The sequence below is a fragment of the Pinus tabuliformis genome, chromosome 1_1 (genome assembly GCF_031772625.1).
Source record: "Pinus tabuliformis cultivar Carrire ecotype Pingquan chromosome 1_1, CPIR1, whole genome shotgun sequence".
In the NCBI taxonomy this organism is placed as follows: Eukaryota; Viridiplantae; Streptophyta; class Pinopsida; order Pinales; family Pinaceae; genus Pinus; species Pinus tabuliformis.
The window spans coordinates 968,211,132-968,232,005 of record NC_142297.1 but is presented as its reverse complement, the minus strand read 5'-3'; the positions used below and the strand labels follow the sequence as shown (position 1 = coordinate 968,232,005).

The window sequence follows — 20,874 nt, the reverse complement described above, 5'->3', positions numbered from 1 at the left end:
ACACTGTCGTCTGCCGCATATTTGATCTTATAGATCCATCTAGAACCTACAACCGATCTGTCTTCCGACCTTGGCACTACCTTCAAAACATCATTCATCATGATAGAGCTATACTCTTCTACAATGGAATCTATCCACACCTGATGCTATGCGGCCTCCTGAAAGTTAGACGGCTCTGCAACCTGAGCCACCAATGCTTGGTACCTGTCAGGTTATCTGCGTTGTCTTTTGCTCGTCCTAGGAGTTCCAATAAACGCCTTTTCATCTCTCAATGTCTGACAAACCTCTCTGTTGGCTCGACCACTAGTCGTGGGAGGTTATGCAAGTTCCTCCTCATCCTATCTATGCTGCTCCATCTGCTGAGAACTCCTCGAATTTCCTGCATCTGAGGAAATAATTGTACTGGTCATAGTGCTTGATCCTTGTGACTATCCTCCTGCCTGTCCCACTGGGTGGCCCTGCTGCAGGACCAAAGAAGCTTTTTCTTGTTAGTTTTTGTAGCATCAGATGTGTTCTAGCCTTGAAATTTTATGGAGAGGCTAGAATACATGAGATCTCCAAAACCCAAAAATCGTTTATGGAAATGTCGCCTACTAATGACTTAATTAGATTATTAACTAGTTTTTAAATATTTCCTAAGTCTAAAATTAGGGAATATGGTTAATTAATCAGTATTAATTAAGTCAAGGGATGAATGATCAGATCAACCCAAAGATAATCCTATCCATTGATTAAGTTTTAATCTTGGCTGTTGGTGTTCCAACAGAGGATTATAGGAGGAGGTCCATGTGGTGATGGAGAAGACACTTGAGTAGTTCGATTTCATGAGCAGATCGATTTCCTGAGTAGTAGTAGTCAGTTGCTGGAGAGAGAGCCTAAGATCGAAGCAGTGAGAGTGGAGAAGAGACAGTGAAGTCGGAGGAAGGTTTCCAGATCCATTCAGTGCATTTGCAGAGAGGCCAGAGAGCCACAAAGAGGATGACACTAGGGCAGTGCAGTAACCTCTAGAGGAAAAGTCAATTTGTTGGGAGAGATTGACATTTTCAGTTCCAGAGGCTGGGAAGGAGTCCTAGAGTGCCAGAGAAGTGTCTTTCTAGTCAACATAAGGCAAAATGACTTCATCAGAGTCCAATCCATGCCTAGACGTCTAGCGCAAAGGCTGATGTAGAGGCTCAAAGGGCCGAAATTCTGAAGGCAAGTTGTGCTAGGAGATTGCCTATGGGGTGAGGAAAATTCCTCTCTAGATTTTTGCCAGTATTTGTCTGTAGGATTTACAGTTTCGACATCCATTTGTACTTATATTATTTCATTGCTGCATAATAATAAAACCCTCAGTTGTTGCACCAATTTTCCCAAGTTGGGTTTTTCCAGGGACATTTGTCCAAAAATAACTGTGTTGATTTTATGTGTGTGTGCTAGCATTTCTTCCAACGTTTATTCTTCTACAGTTTTATTTGTGTAGATTGCAGTGTGATTTATTATGTATTTATCGTAGTAAACATCAAATAAATTGTTAAATTAAATGAACAATTAGGAGAATAATTTCTAGTTGTTGTAATAGGATTCTAGTTTTGGATTTTTCACATGGTATCAGAGCGCAGTTGATCATCTGAAGAGATTAGAGGCAAAAAGAAGAGAAATTTTGCTGCTCATTATGGGCAGCAGGTCGAAATTCCCAAGGGCAGCGTAGTCATTCTGCCAGGAGGCAAAATTACTTGTGGAGGTTTGATTTTTTTGAGAGGGGCGAAAAATTTGATCTGTCCAGATTGAGTGATTCCAGAGGCAGAGGGAGCAGCTTAGATTTTTTGTTGAGAAGATCTATATCTGGAAGCAGTGGTTTTTGCAGCAGTTTGCTAGAGCAGAGCCAACATCGGGTGGAAGGAAGAAGAGCACACACAGGGAAAAATTTCCTCAGGGAACTTCTAGTCTCAAGAAGTTCAATTTTTTGTTGCAAATCAATAGTCTCTGTGAGCAGATCTTCTCACTGCAGAAGGGAGTGTGAATAACAGAGCAGCAACTGAGCATAAGGGAAGAGGATATTTTCGACATTTTGTTGAGATGGCCACTGCTAGGCTTTGTGATCGGGACAAGTTGGATGGAGCTTCCAACTATGTCATCTGGAAGGCAAGGATGTCCTTCCTTCAACATGATTTTAGCCTGAAAATGTATATAGACATAGTGGTAGCAGTTCCCACGGATGCGGATCAGCTGAAAGAGTACAGAAAGGAGATGGTGCGGGCAAAGAGGTTGATCCTAGACGGAGTCTGAGATCATATTGTCTCACATATAGTGGGCAAAGGAACGACCAAAGAGATGTGGGAGACTCTCTCCACGCTATACCAAGGTACTTCTAAGCAGCGAAAGATGTACTTAGAGGAGAAGCTGAGATGCATCAGGATGCAGAAGGGGGAAGGCATAGATCCCTTCCTCACCAGGATTTAGGAGGTCTGAGACCAGTTGTCAGTTGTTGGGGCAGTGCCTCAACCCACAGAGCTAGTGCGATTGGCACTCAACAGTGTCTCAAAGGAGTGGCAGGTATTTGTCCAAAGTATCTTGGGTAGAGATACCTTGCCAAGGTGGGATAGGATGTGGGTTGATTTGCAGTAGGAGGAGTTGAGACGAGCTTTATTAAAGAGCTCCATTAGTGGCAGCAGCAGCGGATCGAAGCAAGTGAAGGAGGAGGAGAATGTGGCCCTCGCATCTAAGGGTCCTAGTCAGGGACAGGGGGAGCAGAGGAAGAAGAAGAAGGACCTGTCGAAGGTCAAGTGCTTCAGATGTGGTGAGCTTGGTCACTATAGTACCCAGTGTCCTCTCAGGAAGAAGGAAAAGGAGGAGAAGCATGACCAGTAGGAAACTTCAACAAAAATCGATAGGCTTTCCTCCACGCTGGAGGAAGACTTCGCCATGTTTGTTGATATACGTCTAGGAGCCCCAGAGCACTACAGATGGGCAGGATCCTTGAGGAGTCCAACTCATAGATCAATACCTTGCTATGGGGGCGCACATTATTCAGTAGTTGTATGGATCAGTGACAATTACTGCAGTTAGATGCTAGAGTGACAGTTGCAGAGACTAGTAGCAGTCAGATGTTGGGGAGCGCACTGCAAAGTTGGCAGCAGTGCAGTTGTCACACGTAGAGTTAGCAGCAATGCAGATTCCTCAATGACACTGTAGATACTAGCAGCAGCCAAAGAATCGGGTGATAGATGCATTATACGGATCGCAGTAGATTCAATATTTTGGATAATTTTTAGTTGCAGAGGTTGCAGTTGCAATAGCAACAGATGAGAGGGACTTGTAGTGCACATGCAGTGTTGGCACCAGTCTTAGAAACAACACAGATGCATCGTATATCAGAGTTGCACAATGTTGGCTGGGAAGAATGGCTAGGCATCAGTAGCATGACTGGAGATGATGTAGAGATAGGGTGTTGCTACAGGGTGTGCAATAGCGCTAGAACACACTCCTTGCTAAGAGGGAGTGTTAGTTTTTGTAGCATTGGATGTATTCTAGCCTTGAATATTTGTGGAGATGCTAGAATACATGAGATATGCAAAACCCAGAAATTGTTTCTGGAAATTCCGCTTACAAATGACTTAATTAGATTATTAACTAGTTTTTAAATATTTCCTAAATCTAAACTTAGGGAATATGGTTAATTAATCAATTTTAATCAAGTCAAGGTATGAATGGTCTAGAAACCCACATAGAACGATCCAGAGATGATCCTAGCCATTGATTAAGTTTTAATCTTGGTCATTGGTGCTCCAACAAAGGATTATAAGCGGAGGTCAATGTGGTGATGGAGAAGACACTTGAGCATTTCGATTTCATGAGCAGATCGATTTCTTGAGTAGCAACAGTCAATTTCTAGAGAGAGCCTATGATGGAAGCAGTGAGAGAGGGGCAGAGATAGTGAAGCCGTAGGAAGGTTTCCAGATCTGGTGAGTGCATTTGCAGAGAGGTTGACACTGGGGCAACGCAGTAGCCTCTAGAGGTAAAGTCGATTTGCTCAGACAGATTGACATTTTCAATTCAAGAGGCTAAGAAGGAATCCCAAAGTGCGGAGAAGCGTCTTTTCGGTTAGGAGAAGGTAAAATGACTTCGTCAAAGTCCAGTCTGAGGCTAGACGTCTAGCGCAGAGGCTTAGAGGGCCGAAATTCTAAAGGCAAGTTGTGCCAAGAGATTTCCTATGGGGTGAGGAAAACTCCTCTCCATATTTTTGAGAGTATTTCTCTGTAGGATTACCAGTTTCGGCATCCAGTTGTAATCAGATTATTTCACTACTGCATAATAATTAAACCCTCAGTTGTTGCACTGGTTTTCCCAAGTTGGGTTTTTCCGGGGACATTTGTCCAAAAATAATTGTGTTAATTTTATGTGTGTGTGCTAGCATTTCTTCCAACATTTATTCTTCTGTAGTTTTATTTGTGTAGATTGCAGTGTTATTTATTCAGTATTTGTCGTAGCAAACAACAAATAAATTGTTAAATTAAATTAACAATTAGGAGAATAATTTCCAGTTGCTGCAATAGGATTCCAGTTTTGGAATTTTTACACTGTTGACTGATTCTGATCACCTGCAAGCATCTCACGAGATCTCCTGAAAGCTCGATCCTCCATGAACTTCACGTCTCAACTTACTACAATCTTCCTATTGCTAGGAATGTAGATTTTGCATGCCTTTGAGGTTTCATTGTACCCAATCCAGAACCCATTTTGGTTATTTTATCATCTAGCACATAGCAATAAGCAATGCTACCAAAAATTATGAAGTGGCTAACTTCTGGCTTCTTCCCCGTGAAGACTCTTTCTGGAATTTTCTTCCCCAATGCTTTATGAGGAGTCTTGTTCTAAATGTATATTGTTGTGTTACATGCTTCTACCCATACAAATCTGGGTAGATCCTGGTCATATAACATAGCCTTTGCAGCTCAAACAATGGTTCTATTTTTCTGCTCTGTTAGACCATTCTATTGTGGATTATATGGAGTTGTCCATTCTCTCTTGATGCCTTCCTTTGCATGGAAATCTGTGAAGTCCTTATCAATATATTCTCCACCATTATCTCAGTGAAGCACCTTGATCTTCTTCCCTGTCGCATTCTCCATGGGAGCTTTAAACTCTCTGAAACGATTGAATACCTCATCCTTGGTCTTCAAGAAGTAGATACAGGTTTTCCTGGAATGGTCATCAATAAGAGACCGAAAATGTCCCAAAATGGGCTTGCCAATTTGTTTTCAGCCTCCTCTTTGAGATCTTCGAAATGAGGGATTATGATGGCCAAACGAAGATCATATGCCAAAGTTACAACCTTGGGAAGTTGATGTATCAATTTACCCAAATGGGACCCACAGTTTTGGCGCTTCATCTCCTAGGGTTAGGTTTTTGGATTCTTAGGGTTTTCCATTGTTTTTCAATAATAAATAGGCCTTTGAGCATCATTGTAACATAGTTCAGAGGCATGTAGCTGCCACATCTCTTCTTCGAAATAAGCTACCATCGCCCAAGCTAGTTTATTTCCATTCTACTTGTAAGCATATTTCAGTATTTTGATATTAATGAAATGAAGTGTTATTTCTACTTCATTTATGTATTTACAGTTATATGTATAATTTGTTGCGTTCCTGTTTAAGTTCAAATCAAACTTTCACTTTGATCTTTCTTTCATCTCCATATTTTTCTTCAAAGGCGTCAATGATTGGTTCTAGAGAATCAAAATCGTTAGCAGGTAAGTCTATGAACCAATCCATAGGATCACCATCTAACGAAAAGATGAAAAGTCTCATTTTAATATCGTCATGGTTAATATCATGGCACCATTTTCTCACACAAAAGTGGAAATTCCTAAGGTGAGTTTTAGTACTAAAGGCATTGTTACCTAGAAAACTAGGCAACTCTTCAATAGCTTCAATGGATTCATCCAGAATAAAATTCGGATAGCCTGGAATGTTAGTAAAATCACAAGGGGCGAATAAATCATTCATGATGTCATGCTCACTTGACCCTGAAAGAGAAAATAGATACTAGAGAGAGGCTCCTATACAAGATTAGCAAAAATTCTATGAGAAGAAGGCTTCAAGCAGAAATCCTTGCAGAAAATGAAATAAGTGGAGTCGCCACTTGAACAAGAATCTAAATCTAAAATCCAGCATGCAAAAGCCAAAAGTTAGTCATATTCCAAGTATAAGAGGACTTGTCCCTAGCAACAACGCCAAAAGAATGTTGTTTCCATCTTTCACAAACCTTTGAATTCCCATCAATTTGCCTTGTCACCTGGTTGACTTATTCTGACTTTGGAGAAAATTATGAATTTGTTCAATTATTGAGTTTTTTTGAATCTTTTCCTCATTTTTCCCACTAAAATTAGAAAAAGTGGCTTTTGAGGGACTATAACTCATTTTTTTTACCATCAAAGTGGGTCCTAAGTTAATGTTGGGCCTCTGAGTATGAATTTCGAGTAGTCACACACCCCAAACATTTCCTAAGGCCACTATTTACATCATTACATAGAAATTAATTAAAAAATTTCATTTTTCAAGAAGCTTTTAATTATTAAAAAATCATAGTTAGACCTAGAAAAAATCTACGAAGTTTCAGAGATGAGATATCATGGTAATATACATTGACTCCAGACACTAACATGCATTAGGGTCTCAACATTCAAACCGTCACCTCAACTTTGGGGTAATGCAGTGGGTGAAAAAGCCTAGAAAATTATTCACCGCTAAAACGCCAGAATAATTAACCAAGTAAAAAAAAACTCTCCAAGGTGTACTAGCTTGCTGATCAAGTCCCAACACGCTAGGCCTGTTACATGGATTTATTGATCGTGCTAATGACATTTATACAATATCCCCGCAGGGCCGTGGAATCTAAGGAGTGAAGAAAAGAATGAGAAGAAGAAGCAAGAGTTTAAAAACTTTGATGATAATAAGAAATTTGATGGCACATTGAAGCCTCTGACATATCCTTGGTCATGGAGTCTTCAAAAAATTCCAGGTGCAACTTCAGTGGTCAAAAGGTCCACATTTTTTTCCATTGGGTCCACAAGGAGTTAGCCTCCCCCTCCCCTTGTCCTCACTTTGGGTCGAGCTTGGAATGTTGCCCTGGAAGCTGATGCAACAAAAATGAAAGTTAAGAGCATAATTTGGCCACTTACAACAAGAAATGTACCATAAAATGCAAAAGATGGTTGGGACATGAAAATTTAGCATGTGGGAAAAATCCAAACATCAGCTCTACCCCCTATCATGGCCACCACTGTGGTTCCTATGGACCCTATTTGATCCCCTTGCATCATTAAGGAACCCAAGATTGTCCAAAGCCCTAGAGGAACTGCCCAACCTTAAGGGGGTAACTAATGTACAACGATTGCTCCTTCCTACATCTATACATCCATGTCTGAGCTTCCATTTATAGCTACCCTTGTACCATGGCATGTGGCTTGGAGCCTTCCCTGTTGCCCCACTCCATTCCATCATTATTTCATGTGACACATGCCATCTAACGGACGTACCATGGACCTATCATTCCCTTAGAGGTTGAAGCCACCTAATAGGGTCCTTGATTAACCTCCCTCTTGAACCTAGGGACTCCTGTACATTCTAAAGCCCATTATGGAAGGGCATGCCACTATGAAGTGCCCACTTGGTTCCAAGGTTTCTAAGCTCATTTGCACTAATGAATTGTTATACTAGAAGTCGAGCAGACACAGTGGATTTTATATGGGATTCCAGATGGGTCTTCATCTTGGGGTTTGGTCTCCCTATATAGGGTCTGATGAGCCCCAAATTTTGGTAACAATTTGGGCTCATTTGGCCTACTTACCTTGCTCAACCCTTCATTTTTTATCACTTATGCATCATTTCTTAGTATATTCGTGTTATTTGTAGGAAGAAGGGTAGTCATTATGCCTATGTGACTAATACATGATGATTTCAGGTTTTTTGGCATTAAATGGAGCAAAAACTACGCAAATGGAGACAAGGAGACAGCCAAGGTGGCATTGCGGGTTTATAGGGGGGTTGTCCACAGCCTTGAATGACCTTCCTCGTGATCTCCACCCCAACTCCGAGCTCCAACAGCTATCACCACCGAGCTAGAAGGCAGCCAACGGATTCTACAGGAACAACAGTTTACTTTTAGTTGGACAACCAAGCTCCACTAATTGAGGAGGCCAGCTTGGCCCTCATCATGTATAAATATTGAAGTTGTAGCCTTCGATAAAGACTCTTGAACCTTTGTTGTAGATTTTGAATTACGAGCTGTAGCTCTATTTTTAGCTCTTTGTAAGCCAATTTTGGCATATTGTTAGACTCATGATTATGATCTTTTAATAAAAGGCAGGCAGATTTGGATTCAATTCTGAGTTCTTAGAGGAGCTATAGCTCTCAGGTTAGGGCCCAACCTGAGAGCAATAGACCTCCTTTTCTTTGTATTGTTACTTGTCTTTCTTTTATCATTGCATTTCTTTCCTTTACATGCACTTGGAAAACACAGTTTGCTGAGTTGACTGTTTCGGTTTGGTTATGTAGGTTAGTTTCATGAATGCAGTTGTTTCAGTAGTTCAGCATTAGCGTAGGGAGATTGAAGTTACGTTGAGTTCAAAAAAGGGTTGAATGCATGCTCACTTTCACCTCTGTTTGGGGACCGGAAGTGTAGACCGTGCCAACTGCCAAAAACACTGTTTTAACATATGCATGCAAGTATTGATGTAATGTTTTCGGTTGAAGAATTGTCCATACGATTATATCTTGAGTAATGACTCTTTGGTTCAGCATCATGCACGGTTTCCCTTCAACTTACATTGTTGTTCTTTGATTTCTAATAAAACAGTTAGAATAGGTTGGTGAACTTTTGCATCACATGCAAGATAAGGGTGATTTGTTTCATTTACACTGCGCAGCACCACTCCATCGTGTTCTTATCCTTCTAAACCGTGCCTAAGCCACCTACTCATCCTCTGTTTAGCTCATTTGCCTTCCAACCCTTCTATTATCCACGTTGCCTCAACTTTTCGGCCTTCCATTGCCTCTACCCTTCTATCGACCAACCAGCTCTATCCCCTCTCTCTCCATCTCATCTCTCTGTCCATAGGCCATCTCAAGCTCCTCTTTCATCTTACCCATCCATCCATACAGCTCCTTCACTCCTCCATCACCTAAAACTCCGACTGCAGAACATCCTGTAGAAGTTAGCAGACTTCCTGTAGAAATCCCGAGCTTCCTGTAGGATCCCCTACAAACATCCTGTAGAAGCCTGCAAACACGGTTGCCAAGCACCTGAACGTTGTGGACTTCTGTGGAATGATGTGAGGGATCCCCTGGAACCTATCAGAGTCCTCCTGACCGTTCCCAAGCCTTCCTTCCCTTTGAACTACCCCTGCATAGTCAAGACCCAATAAGAAGCACAATCATAACAACTCCACCCACTTGAGCAAAAATACAAAAAAACGTGTTCTCTTCAATAGAAGTAGTTTAAATTCATGCATCTCATCTCACTAGAAGTAATGGCATCATTTCTAGAAGTTGCATTCCCACCATTGCATCATAAGGATTAAGCTAGTGAGATTAGGGTTTACTAGGGTTTCCATGTTTGGTTGGCTTTCAGTTCATTCTTGCAAAGTAGGTTAACTTCCTTTGAGATAGCCTTCGTTCATCATTTAGAAAGCTTCTTCTGAGAACATATAGAAGTTGGCTTGAGCCCTAGCGGACTTGTGCCAGCTGACCAAGTGACAGCTGCGACAAGAGCTAGTACTTGTGCATACAGCACCGTCGCTTCCAAGTTTGTTACGAACTACCGGGTTGATAAAATTAGAGAAGGAAGCTCCAGGAGTTGTAGCATTATTGCTACAATACTGGAGCCCACCATCTTTTTGGCACCGTTGCCGGGGAAGCGTTAGAGTATTAGTAATTGTTGCTTTTCTTCTGTTTTCTTACTCTTGCTTTCTGCCAAGTAGTTTATTTCATTTCCATTCTGCAAAAGTAACATAGACATTTCCTGCTTTCATAGATTAGCATTTCAATTCCACAATTTCAATTTTGCAAGCATAGATTAGCCTTTCAATTCTGCAAGCGTAGACTAGCATTTCCATTCCTGCAATTCCATTTGAGAAAAGTAGATTAGTCCTTTCCTGCTTTCATTTCAATTCTGCATTTTTATTTCAGCAAGATAGTTAGTTGTAGATCAATTTGTTTCAGTTTTGTAGGTACCAAAGAAAAAAACAAAAGCAATCAAAAAGTCTTTCCATTTCATGCCTCGTAGGAATCGAGATAAAACAGGCAATTCCTACCCAACACCCCCACCACATCAATGAGTCACCCTTCTCTCTTCTTCGGTGACAGTGATCCAGAAGAACCTATAGGTGAACCTCTTGAGATATACGAAGATCCTATAGCAGAAGAAGAATTAGAGACCATCCCATCTGAAGCTATGGCTGACAATAGAAGAGAAGATGAGAGAATAGAAGGTGCCTTCCCCATCCGAGAAACCAATGGAGACATGAAAATGAAAAACATTAGCCCCTCCGCTCTGCCTCACTTCCATGGACTGACTACTGAAGATCCTGATACCTTCCTGTTTGAGTTTGCTGTCCTTTGTAGAACCTATGACTATACTGAAGATGAGCAGACGCTGAAACTCTTCCCTTCAACTCTTAAGGATGCAGCATTACGCTGGTTTATGGGCTTACCTGGGAATAGTATCACCACTTGGGCTCAGATGCAGCAAGCTTTCAATACCAAGTACCGGGACTACTGTAGGTCCAAGGAAACCAAGGGAGAAATCTTTCGGATGACCATGGGAAATGATGAGTCCTTAGAGGATTATGAGGAGAGATTCCAACTTAGCTATAAGCGGGCCAGGTGCACACTTGACCCTGAATCCCTCAAGTTGGTCCTGCTCCGAGGAGTCCCTGAAGACCTTTTAGATACCCTTCACATGTTAGCTAGGGGAGATATTTACCAACTGCCTTATGAGGACATCAAGACTGTGTTCAGAAACCACTCTAGGGCAGCCCGGAAACGAGGTAGAGGAAACCTCCTCTCAGCTGGTATCCCTTTCTCCAAGCATGAGTTTGCAAATCAATTAGAAGATCTTAACAGTGAGGTGAGACAGACCATCGCCATGCAACTGGACACATTCAGGATCCAGCAGAAGAAGGAAGAAGCTGAGAGGGCCTTGGCTATCTTCTGCCCTAGATGTACAAGGAGACACCCTAAGAACGAATGCCCATTGCATTTGGTGGAAGTGTGCTTCGTTTGTGAGGAGGAGCATCCCACAAATCAATGTCCAACCTTACCTGGGCTTAAAGCTATGTACCAAGGGACAGAAGCTCCCACTGAACCTCTCTATTTCCTCAACCAAAGGAGGCCACAAGGACCTAGACCTTACCAGCAGGGGATGCAAGGGGCACCTCAAGCTTATTACAGCCCCAACCAATCGACTCCTATGCCTTCCTGGGGTCCCCCTGCTCATCCTTCCTGGTCTATGCCTCCTCCATGGTCTTATCCACCTCAGTACCCTACTCAACCCACTACTCATTCATATCACTCACATGCCCAGCCACAGCCTCAGTGGAATGCACCTCAGTCGGGGTGGAGGCCCCAGTACAACACTCCTCCCGCCATTTTGCCTCCACCACCAGTTCAACCTCAACCATTACCTCCTGCTCCTCCAAGGCAACCTCAAATGCCTGCTCAACCGAACCCGAACCCCAACAATAGACAGGCCCAGCAGGTATACACTGGGGAAACATCATGCCCTACCTATGCTGTGGAGATCCAGGAGATCAATCTTCGATCTGGAAAGACTCTTTCGGATCGCCAACCTCCTCCCCCAGAGGACGAGGAGGACAAACAGGAAAGTGAACCAAAGGCTATTCCACCCTTTCCTGAGAGACTAACAGTCACCACACAACCCAACCCAGAGGAGGATGAGCTTCTGGGAGAGCTCAAGCAGTTGTGTGTGAAAATACCACTTCTCCAAGCCATCAAGGATGTGCCAATATACAACAAACTAGTTAAGGAAAAGTGTTTTAAACACCCAGGCAGGCGAAAGAGAGATGCTTCAACCATCAATGTCTTAGGACAACTGTCTGACCTTATGTTAGGACAAGTCATCTGCCCAAAGTACCTAGATCCTGGGAATCCTGTAGTAGATGTCCACATCAATGGCACCATCATACCTCACACCTTGATTGATCTGGGGGTTGCCATTAATGTGATGACTAGGGATACCATGCTCAAACTTAATCTTCAAGGTTCCTTGAGGAAGACCTCGACAGTACTGCAACTAGCAGATCGCTCCACTGTGACTCCCGAAGGGATTGTGGAGGATGTCTTGGTCTCTGTCGACTCTTGGGAATACCCTGCAGATTTCTTGGTTCTGCAACCCAAGGCAAAGCTTACTGGATATCCTCTTATTTTGGGAAGGCCTTGGTTAGCCACTGCAGATGCTTACATAAGTTGTCGTGCAGGAAACATGACCATCAAAAATGGTCCTATGTCCAAGCAGCTAGTCCTATACCCTCTTGCCCAACCCTCCTTAGAGCATGACTTACCACTGTGGTTGGAGGAAGGAGAAGAGGATGAGGTGTACTCAGCACCTTTGTGCACCCTAGATACCACTAGAAGAGACCCCCCAACCAAGGATGACTTGATTGAGACTTTGATCCAGAATCCACCTTCCAGTGCACTATCCTTAGAGAAATTGGTGGAGGACGCCCAAGCCAGCACCTTAGTGGACCTTTGTGCCACCAACCCTGTCACTCCCAGAATCCAGAATGTGGAGTTCGGCCCTGAGAGAACGTTAAAGATTAGCTCCTCCCTATCTCCTTCCCAAGAAAAGGAGCTGTGTAGCCTGTTGGCCAGTCACCTAGATGCTTTTGCTTGGAGCTATAAGGAGATGAAAGGAGTCCATCCTTCGGTCTGTACCCATCACATATACATCAAAGAGGGTTGTAAACTGGTTAGGCAACCTCAGAGGAGAATGAATCCAGCCCTTAAGGACATTGTCAAGGAAGAATTGCAAAAACTGTTGGATGCCGGATTCATTTACCCCATCTCAAATAGTGAATGGGTGTCCCCTCTGGTGTTGGTTCCCAAGAAAAATGGGAAGTGGAGAATCTGTGTGGACTACCGAGAACTGAACAAAGCTACCAAGAAAGACCATTTCCCTCTACCTTTCATAGACCAAGTGTTGGATGGACTGGCAGGAAAGAGGTTCTTCTCTTTCCTGGATGGGTTTAGTGGGTACAACCAAATTCAAATCAGCCCGGAAGACCAAGATAAGACCACCTTCACTTGTCCTTGGGGTACCTTTGCCTACCGAGTTCTCCCCTTTGGGCTATGCAATGCTCCTGCTACCTTCCAGAGAGCTGTCTTGAGCATCTTCTCGGAGCTGGTCCATGATGCGGTGGAAATCTATATGGATGACTTCACTCCTTATGGGTCCAACTTCCAGGAAGCATTGTCCAATCTGGGAAAGGTCCTGACCAAATGCATTGAGATGAACCTGTCCCTTAGTCCCGAAAAATGTGAATTCCTGATGACTGAAGGGACTGTGCTAGGCCATACCATTTCTTGCCAAGAGTTACAAGTGGATCCTAACAAAATTGCTCTCATCAAGAAGGTTCCACCTCCCCAAAAGGTAAGGGATGTCCGGAGTTTCTTAGGATTAGCAGGGTATTACCGGAGATTCATTAAAGACTTCAGCAAGCTAGCCTCGCCATTGTTTGGCCTGTTGGCAAAAGATGTGGAGTTTAAATGGACTGACGATTGTCAGAGGGCTTTGAATGAATTAAAGGACAAGTTGGCGTCAGCCCCAATCCTGAGAGGTCCAAATTGGGCCCTACCTTTCCACATCCACACTGATGCCTCAAACAAAGCCATAGGGGCAGCTTTAGGACAAGTTGAACAAAAACTTCCATATGCCATTTACTTTGTTAGCAAAAACTTGTCCAAAGCCGAGCTGAATTACACGGTAACCGAGAAAGAATTCTTGGCTGTGGTCCATGCACTGAACAAGTTCTGACATTATATCACTGGCTATCAAACCTTTGTACATACGGATCATGCTGCAATTAGATATTCAATGAATAAACCAGATGTGAATGCTCGTATTATTAGATGGTTACTTTTGTTGCAGCAGTTTGATTTGACCATTGTTGACAAACCAGGTAAAGAAAATGTTGTTGCTGACTTTTTATCTAGATTGGATTTGTCTGCAGATGAGGATGGAACAGTGGATGACCAGATGCCCGATGAACATCTGTTTGCTATCTCAGTACTCTCTCCATGGTTTGCTGATATAGCAAACTACCTTGTTTCAGCACAGTTCCCTCCGCACCTGTCTTCAAGAGAGAAGAGCAGAATCATCAGAAAAAGTGCCTCGTTTACTTGGATCGAGGGCAATCTGTTCAAGCTTGGCCCTGATCAGATCTTAAGGCGTTGTGTAAGGGAGGAGGAAGTCTTTGATATCCTCCTCACCTGTCATGATGGGCCTTGTGGAGGACATTTTGCAGCAAAGAGGACTGCCTTCAAAATCCTGCAAGCAGGCTACTATTGGCCCACACTTCATTAAGATGTCAGAAGATATATCAGCCAATGTGACCGATGCCAAAGAATGGGGAAACCGACTCCAAGGGATGAGATGCCTCTCCAACCTCAAGTGACTCTTGAGCCATTTGAGAAGTGGGGTATGGATTTTGTGGGTCCAATCAACCCTCCTTCGAGGCAAAGGTCTTACATCATTGTGTGCACTGACTACCTGACAAAGTGGGCAGAGACTAAAGCAATCAAGGCAGCAACAGAAGAGAAGGTGGCCGAGTTCTTAAGAGAAAACATCTTCTACAAATTTGGCTACCCAAGAGAACTGGTCACCGATCAAGGGAGCCAGTTCACATCCAACTTGATTGAAGACCTGCTAGCTCACCACAAAATCAAGCATAGGACTTCCACCCCCTATCATCCATAGGAAAATGGGCAAGTGGAAGTCACCAACAGAGCATTGGAAGGGATTTTGACTAAGGTGGTGAGCAGCAGTAGGAAAGATTGGGCAGATCGCCTGGTTGAGGCCACATGGGCTTACAACACCACCTGGAAGACCACCACCGGCTTCACACCTTATGAGCTGGTCTATTGGAAGAAAGCTTTGCTGTCCATTGAGTTTGAATACAACACTTTGAGGATGGCAACTCAGCTAGATCTAGATCTCAGCCATGCACAACAAGAAAGGTTATTGCAGCTGAATGGACTGGACGAGCACCGGATGCAGGCCCTCCTTCACTCAGAAGTGGTTCAACTTCAAAGAAAGGTGTGGCATGAACAACACCTCCATGACAAGCAATTCCAGCGGGGAGATTGGGCCTTGTTGTATGACTCCAGATACAAAGATTTCAAGGGGAAGCTGAGAACCAGATGGCTAGGACCATATGCAGTGGAAAAATGCCATGACAATGGATCTGTTCTTATTCGAACCATTGATGAGGAAGCCATCCCCATGCTTGTCAATGGGCATCGATTGAAGATCTACAGGAAACCTCTCTCAAGACAAGAGTTCATCAAAACTATGGAGAATTCAGTGTTGGTCATAGAGAAGGGTTCTGCCTCTGCTTTGGGCATACTCTGAAAGATCTAAAAAAAAATAAATAATAAAGATCCTTGGGTGAAAACCTTTCTGAGGCTCCCAAGGCAGGTGGTAGGGGTGAAAACCTCATTGAGGTGCCCCTATTATCTTTCAAAAAAAAAAAAAAAGAGAGAGATTTGAAAAAGATCCTTGGGTGAAAACCTCTCTGAGGCGCTTAAGGCAGATGGCAAGGGTGAAAACCTCATTGAGGCGCCCCTGCTATTTTTCAAAAAAAAAAAAAAAAGGGAAAAAAGAAAAGAAAACAATAAGCAAAAAGATAGGGACAGCAAGTTTATAATGTGAAGATGCATGCAAGTTGCAAGTGTTCTATGAAGGAGAGGAGGTCTTTTAACGCAAAGCCAAAGATCCTTATCATGCTGCCAGGAGACCTCACCAGCACCTCCTCCAAAGAATACTCATTTTCTCCAAGGTATGTGCACAATTTCATCACGGCTTGAGTCTTCTACAGGAAGATGCAGACTTTCTACAGGAAGGTGCAGACTTTCTACAGGAAATGCGACCTTTCTACAGGAAGTTTTGTATTTCTACAGGAAACTTCTTGTAGAAGTTCGGGACGGCCCAGAATTCATTTTATGAGAAGATCTAACGACCAAGGGTCGGTTTGGATGCATGCAAGCTACTGTTGGCACCCTTATACACTGTTGTCACCTCTTTCTACCATCCCTGTCGACATGCAATGAAGTTACCTGCACCATCAACGCAGATCATTGAGTTATCAAGAGAAAAGCAATTTTTGAGATAAAAAAAAAAACGCTGAGATGTCATACCATATCCATCCCAGCCATCCATGAGCTCTGTGAGCGTGATCGTGGGGCCATTGCCTTCGTCGTGCAGCATGCACCCGAGGAGGAAAAAACTGTTACAGGACATCCTGCAGGAGTCCCGTAACAGTTAAGCCCGCTAGAGTGCACACCATATACAATGAAAACGCGGGCGCATGCAGCCGAAGCATCAAATCCATCGTCAGCGGCCTGTGAATTTGAACCTTTGGGCCTGTGCAAATCCACCAGCAGCAAATAAATCCGCTCATCATCGTCCAAGAACCGAAAAATCGCGTTGCGGCCGCACAGGTAAGTGTCTCGACCCTTTCTTCCGTCGAATTGCATGAATTTTACTTTGAAAATGTTTGCAAAGTGTGAAGTGAATGGGTTGAGCGGTGGTATGGCCATTCGACTGGCCACGTCGATCAGTTAATGGTCTAGTCGTATGTTTGGGTGGCGGTCGTGGCAAAAGAGACGGGCAGTACACACGTGAAAGCAATCCCGTCGAAAAAACAAGTTTAACAGAAGAGACGGCGGCGGATCTGCGGGAAATGATGCAGCAGTAAGGGAACTCGCAGGCAAATGATGGGATGACGTCGTCCAACGGTCCGGCAGGGACAGCTCACCCCCGCGCCATGGATTCCACCGATTCAAATCTAATCGGCTAGATTGCCACCCCATGCATTTATCATCCACCGTTTGAGACTCGAGTGATCATCCGGATCCCTCTGCAGCTCGATACTCCGAGTCTTTGGCCATCAGAACGCCTGTGAAGCAACACCAAGAGCGCAGACCCATTGCAGTATCCCCCAGAAATCGCGCGCTGCTCCTACAGGAAAGCTGTTTCTACAGGAAGTCGGGTTCCTCACGTCAAAAGGTGGCGGATTAAAAAGGTAAGCCTGAACTCTCCATGCAATTGGGTTTTGAAGGTGGCAGCATCGTCGTCTACAGTCTGGTCGTAGGAAATTGTTGCAATTTTTGTCTGCCGTGCATGAACTGTCGTCCTACAGGATGTCAGTGTAATTAGCTGTGTTAAAGGTTCTCAGGGGATAAGCTTTGTGAATTATGTGCATGACAGAGGCGTAATCCTACGCTCTGTCCCAGTAGACCAAATTTCGTCTGCATTTGCCACCTCCAGCTAACGCAGCAGTTTTTCACCATGCCGGGTGGGTTCATCAGAAGGGAACCCACTAATTCAGCGAAGTTAAGAGAAAATCCTGAGGTGGTGGAGCTCTTCACACAAGCACAATGGATATCCTTCTGTGACAAATTGCAGGGCTATGACGACGAAGTGGCAGAAGAGTTTTTGCAAGCTCTGAAGCCAAAATCTAAAACGTTGGCCACCGTTAACTTCAGGGGTTTAAGCCTCAAGCTCACCCCACAATTCATCAGCCGAGTTACAGAACTCCTAATGGGATTACCATGGGATAAAGAAGAAAGGAAATTGGGCCAACAAGCTAAGAAAGAATTCTTTCCACCAGAGGAGGAATTCTCAGAAGACAAAAATGGGGTTCGTAGAACCAGTTTACTGCCACCGTGGAATGAAGTTAGCCTGCAAATTATGAAGTACATCACCTGCGAAGGTCGTTTTAGCATTGTATACGGGTATCATTTTCGGTTACTCATTGAATTACGGCACCAGATGGATTTACCTGTAGAAAACAAACTCAGTCTCCCTTACTTTCTACTACAGTCTCTGATTGAGTGTGCAACCAAGCTGAAAGAAGGCACACCAGACCAGGTAGCCCACCATGGACTGATCAAACTCCTCATGGAGGATGCGCTCCACACATACAAGGTTCCTCTCTCATGGGAAGCCTTCAGAAATTTGACAAAGGACGGGGACATAAAGATGCTAACCGAAGAGCTCGGTTCATCTAGCAGTGAGGAGAAAGAGTCAGTGCCTGCAATGAAGAAAGAAAAAGGTCAAAAGACCCCGACCACAAAGCAGAAGAAAAAGCAAGAAAAGAAACAAGAGAAAAAGGGTGACAAGGAGAAAGATGACACACCCATCTTGACAGCAAGAAAGCAAAGGTTGCAAGGCAGAGTGGACAAGGCTGAGAAGGTCCACATCAGCAAGAGTGCCTCGACAGCGACCGCAACCAAGTCAAAAAGCGAAACTCATGCAGCAAAGCAAACGAAGGCGGTGACACCTGTTTCTACAGGAAAGCCGAAACCGGCTTCTACAGGAAGCCCGAAATTAACTGAAAAAAGGGTCTTCTACAGGAAGCCCGAAATTGACTAAAACAGGGTCTTCTACAGGAAGCCCTGAAAAAGTGAAACCCAAGGAGAAGAAAGCTGACATTCGTGAAAGGGAGGTAGCAGCTGTGCTGGCCGCCCTCAGTACACCTCCTAAGCCAAAGGAGAAGAGAAAGAGGGAGACCCCTCTATACTTTAAAGCTCGAAGAAGCGTGAGAATAAAGACGGGCAAGCCACAGCCTCCGTCCAGCAGCCCGATCATCATTGAAGATGCTCCTACTTCGCCCAAGGAAAGGTCCCCCTCGAGGATATCAGTCACCTATGAGAGGGGGAGCCCGAAGAAAACTACGTGGCAAGGAAAGTTAGACCAATTGACTGAAAAAGCTCGGCTACAGGATGCTGAAAATGCTCTACAGGATACCTTAGCCAGGCTTAAAGAAACTGAGAGAATGGAAGGAGAAGCGCCCTTATCACCACCAAGGGAGGGTGAAGTAGAGCCACCAAAGGAAGTGGAGAAAGAGCATATACCAGAGCCCAGCCCTCAGCCAAGTCTGAGTTCATACTACAACTTTTTAGAGGCTGGCAAGATTATACCTCAGAAATTTACTGTGCCACTGTTTTTTGCATTAGAGGAAGAAAGAGTCCGTACACACACGTGGATGAAAATAGCCAAGTCAAAGGGTGTGGCGGACATAGGTCCCTTACAGGAGCAGCTCAAGGAGGCCAGAAGTGAATTGTCCATGGCCAAACACGTGGAAAATTGCCAACGCGTGTTTCTACAGGAAGAAAACCAGAAGCTGAGATTGCAGCTACAGGAGCTGAGGGCAGGGACAGGTACATCCTCCAAGGACACCACAGAGGAACAGCAAGGCAAAAAGGCACTAAACACCGGTCTTGGGGAGCCAACCACACTTCTACAGGAAGCAGAACAGCAAGCACAAATTGAGGTGCAAGCTCTCAGAGAACAGCTGCAGCAGAAAGATGCACAATTGGCCTGCATGGCCAGCTGGGCCATGGATGCTATCCAATGCAGACAGCCAGCCAAATCCTATGGCTTGTACTTGAAATACCAATGGCTGCAATTCCAGATCAATACCTTGGCGCAAAGAGGTATCTCTCAGCTCCAAGACCCGCAGCAATTCACTGAAGTTTGCAGTACTAGCTCATCAGAGGATAGGGCCAAATTAGCGGAGTTCTACCTCCATAATCTGGCCCTGCCTAATGAAGTTTCATGGGATCCCAATACGGCCTTGGGAGATATGCAATTATTGGCATTTGCCTCATGGCTGAACCATGAGGACAAAAGAGCAGCAGAAGCCAAAGCAATCATGAACCGAGGGCTGAACAAGCCATTGCTCATCAGACCAGAACCAGGAGATCCAGTTGCACTAATCTCGGCACACCAACATTTGTCCACTGACCCTCAAGCTTCATTAAGATATATGGATCAACAGGCCCAAGCCATAGCTCATTTTGAGGACATGGAGAGACTGCTAGGAGACAACGCTGTCCAAGCATGCACACGCAGATGGAATACATTGGCACACAGTCTGAAAATCCGAGAGTACCATACCCCAACTCGGATGAGGGAAGCTCTGGTACGGGTAGCCCTCTATAAGAAATCCATGCAAAACCTCTAGGCCAGCTGGATTGGCCTTAAACTCAGCCCACCACTGCTGCTAGGCTTGATGGAAGGCAGCACAGAGACAGATGATAATGAACAGTGGGAAGAGGTCAACAGAAGGGCTGGGTTTCACATCAGCAAGGAGGACACTACTACAGAGGCTTGGGATGTAAGGGTAGCAGTAAAGGCAATGAAGGATGAAGAGTTGGACTAGTTGCTCAAGGATGAGCAAATATTTTAGCTGGGGGGTGATGATGAGCCCCAAATTTTGGTAACAATTTGGGCTCATTTGGCCTACTTACCTTGCTCAACCCTTCATTTTTTATCACTTATGCATCATTTCTTAGTATATTCGTGTTATTTGTAGGAAGAAGGGTAGTCATTATGCCTATGTGGCTAATACATGATGATTTCAGGTTTTTTGGCATTAAATGGAGCAAAAACCACGCAAATGGAGACAAGGAGACAGCCAAGGTGGCATTGCGGGTTTATAGGGAGGTTGTCCACAGCCTTGAATGACCTTCCTCATGATCTCCACCCCAACTCCGAGCTCCAACAGCTATCACCACCGAGCTAGAAGGCAGCCAACGGATTCTACAAGAACAGTAGTTTACTTTTAGTTGGATAGCCAAGCTCCACTAA

At 44.2% G+C, this 20,874-nt stretch overlaps 1 protein-coding gene across 1 annotated transcript in view; it reads right to left on the bottom strand.

Annotated features, from left to right (window-relative positions):
* LOC149217731 (alpha-mannosidase-like) overlaps positions 1 to 20,874 on the bottom strand; it is a 468,321-nt gene that overhangs the window by 197,708 nt on the left and 249,739 nt on the right. The gene's annotated exons all lie outside the window — the stretch shown is intronic.